Consider the following 5,570-nt stretch of genomic DNA (forward strand, 5'->3'; position numbering starts at 1 on the left):
TGATCTCTTTACACACAGCCATGTGTGGTCAAACATTTTTAAATTTCATAAAAAGACACATTGTCGTATGTTTGCCTTTCTTGTCAAAATTACACTTTGAGACAAACGACTTCACTGCAGCGAATAACAATGTGCGTAATAAACAAAGACCAGACAAAGGCTTCGTAATTGAATCAACCGTCACTCTCTTTTCTGGAGCATCCTAGGCCTAATTAAGGATTGCTCGCTGGTTGTCATGGGAGACAATGACAACCTGAATAGAGCTGTCACTCTGGATCAGACTGGCATGTTGCCTTGGCAACGAGGGTCAGTGGGTTTGCAGTTCATGTGGAGGATGTAAGATCGGAGGAGGAGGAGAGGAGGAGGAGCAGGAGGAGGACAGAAGCATAGAGGCTGTAAAGAGAATCTATAGCCAAGAATCTGCTGGGGGTCAGTCTTGCATTAGTATTTCACAAAAGCAGTTTTAAAAAGCACTGAAACAGACTCTCTGAAGGTCAGTGTTGCATTAGGGATGTTTCAAAATGCTATTTGCTAAGTGTTATATACTATGTGTCTGATGGGACTTCACGTCATTTAACCTTTATCTGTGATTTATCTCCATTACAGGGATTTTGCAAACATATGACTCAATGCTCTTTAAGGCTTTTAACCATCTGAGCTTTTCACAACGTCTCATGCTTAAGACTGGATCATGCCAGAATGATTTGCATGTGTCTCCATAAGCCGAGTTCCTGTGTAAATATCATGTTGTTGTGAAGCTCTGAATGACTCCTCTGTGTCAACAAACTGTGGCTCTGTCCTGGAGATGCCATTGTGTTTTAATAAATCAACATGGATGAAAACATGTCTATAAATGGCTCTTTAGGGGGTGAAAGTCTGTCTCCCTCCCCTCCTTCGTATCAGTCCACTCAGAATGCTCTTTTTATTTGCCGAGACATTCGGGTGAAGCGTGCCACTCTTTATGTCTTGGCAAGAATCCACACCCATCAATTTCAAAAGCTCTTTATTTTTCCTACCACACACACACACACACACACATACACACACACACACACACACACACACACACACACACACGACAGAAAAGTGGCCCCTCCATTCTTCATAGCAGCCCTGTATTTTTGAAAAGGCCTGGCTCAGATATCCTATAGGCATGAGTAACAGCTGTCACCATAGCTGGCCCCAACTCAGCACCAAGTGGGGACCCAAAACTCTCTGTGTCTTTCAGTGTCTCCATCCCACTGTCTAGCCCTTCGCCTGGCTGACACTGGCTACTTTCACTGTCTCTCTTTTAGATCCCGTTCATCTCTCTCTGTTTACTTTTCTCTCTCTCTCTTCTCCGTCTTTCCCTCTAATTATATTGCATTCTAATTTTTCATTGTTTTTCAGTGCTTCCTTTTGCTTTTGGAGGGAGACGCCACGAAAAAGAAAATGATACAGGAGATGGGACAAAGAAGAGGGCTGGTCCATTCATTGAGTGTAAGGCCGCAGACTGGGCCACACGTCCCCTTGACACACTCATGCACACAAACACACACTTCACCCCACCCCAGTCAGCCTCTAATCTGCCCTGTTCCACCCTGAGGGCCCGAGGCTGGGGCAGCTGCTACTGATGGAGCCAGAGAGCCAGCTGTCCTCACACACACACACTTCTCCAACTCATTCATTTGGGACAAAGGAGCCAGGATAGGGGTGAGTGTGTATGTGTGTGGGGGGCTCATGATATTGGAGTGTGCCATGGTCATGAGGAGGGGGGCCCTTCACAGTCAGTAAAGTGGTTTTTATGTTCACTTTGTGTCTCAGCAACAGTTGGCAGCACGTGTGTCAATGACACGCCTCTCTCCTTTATTGTCCATGAAGTCAGAGGGTTTGGGGTGACCTAGGCCAAACACAGTGGCACACTTATACAGAGATCTATGTGCTCAAATAGAGGACAGTAAGGAAGTCAGGTAACCTTTCAAAAACACAACCAGTCAAGAGCAGAAAAAACAAAAACAGATATACTGTTTGCACTGCCTATTTCTGGAATTTCATCATCTTGCAACATCTGCAGGAGGCTTTTTTCCTGTAACACGCAGGTCTTCTATATGATTGGATTTGCACGTGTGTTAATAGAGAGTTAGCACTGCCGAGAAGGGGCATTAAGTTCTTGTATGTTTTGGTTATAAAGGAAAAGTTCTTAGCAGAAATTCAAAAACATCACATCAATGGATTCAACCTTTAGGCTCTGATTGGTTTATCTCTATCTCCAACTGCTTCACTTTCTGGCTCCTGCTGGTATTGGTTATCCTCACTCTTTGTTCCTGATTGGCTCAGCTGCAGACTGCACTCAGGCTAAGCTACACGATTGGTGGAGTATCAGCCGAGCAATTGCTGTGATTTGCCCTTGGTTATGCGTTCACCAGTGTTTTCTAGATTCTGCAGCTGCTTTGGAGACACGGTGAAAGCCAGCGTGTTTGTTCGAGTGGGTGCATGAGGTGGGTTAGGTGTGTAGTTAGTAACTAAGGGCCATATGGCCGATGACACATATATACACGCGCTTGCTCTTGTGCACACACACCTGACGGCTGCCTCACACCTGCTGCACTGTCTAAGGTTGAGTAAGACCTGGATCAAAGGAAACAAGCCCTTGGGGGCTTGTGCGTGCGTGCATTTATGTGTGTTTGCATGCGTCTGTTTGAAGAGACATTCACTGCTTCTGAATCCATGCCAACAAAGAGGACTCTATTTGAATGAGAGACTCATGTCTGGCTTTGTAAAGAAAGAGAGATTGAAGACAAAAAAAAACCCCACACTTGGCATATGGAGTTTGACAGGAACAAGAGAAAGATGAGGGATGAGGTAGAAGGAAAGAGTGAAATTTCCCTATAAGAAAATTCATTGTAGGATGCGTGGGTGTATTGATTGTTATCATCTTAAATCCAGCAATGAAATATATTGTTACGCCTTTATTAACAAGGCTGGGGATACCCTTTCCTTTGGTCTTGGAAATAAAGTTCCATTGCTCTCATATATACACCCACCTACACACAAACGCACACTTACGCAGTCAAAGGGGGATGCTGAAAGGCTAGGTTCTTTCGGTTCACCCACAAAGGCAACAAAGTCCGTCTTTGTCAGTTTCCGAGTCAGACGTCAGTAAGTTGCCTTGCGCTGAGGCTGTGGATAAATATGCCTACACGTAGTCCCCTCGTCTACAAGTGCGACAGTAGCTACCCGCACCCACACTGCAGACAATACAAGATACTGTACAAGATAATGTTTCTAATATAGACCGACATCATATGCAGGACTTCCTAATTCCACCTCCTTGCATGCATGCATGCCGGCATGCATGCAAAGGGGCTTTGATACATAATATCTACAACGGCAGCAACAAGATCCTCTTTTGGCGTCAAAGCTGAGCGAGATCTTTTCACTGTGGCCTTGAGTCTGTGTGTCTGTGAGCACACATGCATGTCTGTGTTTATTTGCGACAGAAACACACTGGCTAAGTATCAGAATGTAATAGTTGCTGGGTAGAGTTGAGGAGTCTGCTGAGGTTGCTGTGGTTGGCTACCCACTTTCTTTGTTTCATAAACTGTCTGTCTGGCACTCCACTGTTAGACCAGCAGCAAATGTATACTGTACTCAAGAAAGCATCCACTGTAACTCCAAGCAGAAATATGCCTACAATTTTATGCTTTTTTGATTTATATTTCAAGATTTTATTCCTCTGTTTTTACACTTTCTCCGCGTTCAGTCTATTCTCATCATCTGGTTTGTTACATCAATTTTTTTTCATAAAATTTAGTATGATTTATATTAAATGCAAAGTGTTATTTGGATCCCTTTTTAAACAGATTAAGTTAACATACTTAAATCTCCTTTTATTGGGATTTTGCTGTAAATCCGCTGTTTTCATTGTGGAGTAATTCAAAAATAGCCTTATGCAAGACACTGAAGCCCCAGAAGGCTGATCTCAAACTTATTTCACCTCCCAGCGGGGGGATCAATCAAGCATTACTTTGGTCTGTCCATATTGCAGCTTCAGATGAACCGTCACTCACTTACTACATCCCTGTTTTGCAGTGATTAGGCAAACATGATTGCACTTGCATGCTTTGTGGGTTGTTGGTGCAAAGAAAAAAGAAACAGTAGGTTACTGATTAGATTACCTTCCTTATGCCTTAAGGCTACATCCAGGGTACACATAAGGAAAAGAGGATAGACAGAAATGACAAAGAAGCTCTGTTTTAAGGAACTGATCAGTAAAGTCTCACACACACAGACATTCACAATCCCACACTGTGAAGAAGCTATTGTTCACTTGCTACAGCTGCATCCTGTGTGGTAGGTAACACATGGGTTACTCTGTAACAGTTCTCACTCTCACACACATGCACCAGAATTACTCTTTGTTTTCCCTACACCTTTGCAAATACATGAAAATATCCACAGATAAAGGGTAGTCCCTTCTACAGCTAAACAAATTAAGATCTAAATAACAAAATGCATTTTACATATAAATACACACCCGAATCAATCACAAATATTAAAGCTTTCCCCCACTATTGTTCATTGTGTGCACTGCTTGGATGCTCGCTTTAGTCCTTCTGCAGACTAGACCACTGGAACATTGTTATTTACACAGCTATTCTTAGTTTCCTCCCATCTTACTTAAAGACCTACATCTGTCAAAAAATGGGGGCTGTTATTTTATTTTGCTCCCAAGACATATTCCTCCTATGTTTTCCTAAAGCCTGAAATGAACTGGGGAAAAGGGGAATTTAATTATGCCACTCCCTCCCCTCGGAATCAGCAGCAAAATCAGCTACATCTTGGCGAGCTCATCTCGCTTAATGAAAATAGAGTAATTTTGACTGAAGGTAATAAGATTGCAGGGTTTTATTTTCCTTTTTTTTTTCTCCGATTCGCATTTTACAGCGTGCATTTGTGTATATTTGCATTCATATTCAGGTAACTTTCTTAATCCCAAAAAGTTCATTTTTGTTTGCAGCTTACCCAAACAAGCTACTCACACGGTCAAACTCACACAACCTACAGTCTTTGAACATCAGTCACAATGTGTGCATATTTTTATGCAACCACAAGAGAATAAGCTGTAAGAGATGTTAAATATTAAAAGGGATTGGAGTTTTCATCAAAGTGCACATGGCACGAGTTTATGTTTACACACTAGTGTATGAGTTAATCATATTTTATAACACAGTAGATAGCAAAGCTTCTGTTATTGTGTGTTATTATGGTCCACACTGATAAACTCAGTGCGAACAGGAAGACCGAAACATCCTTATGGTAAAGGACCCTAAACAGGTGCCAGCACAAGCAATTAATCACTCATAACAATAACAGCTGTATAAAATACACATGACCACACGTGCACGTACACATGTCCACAAACAGGGAAAAAAACATGTACTGGGCATGCCACAGTGGCTGTGACACCTGCTCATTCACAAATATATGCAGCAAGAAATGAAAGTGCAGAAAACTTTGCCTCATACACAAATAGTCTTACGGATACACAGGCAGATACACACACTCCTCATAATTCTTCACTTGCAAAT

The sequence above is a fragment of the Neolamprologus multifasciatus genome, chromosome 12, assembly GCF_963576455.1.
Source record: "Neolamprologus multifasciatus chromosome 12, fNeoMul1.2, whole genome shotgun sequence".
Taxonomy (NCBI): Eukaryota; Metazoa; Chordata; class Actinopteri; order Cichliformes; family Cichlidae; genus Neolamprologus; species Neolamprologus multifasciatus.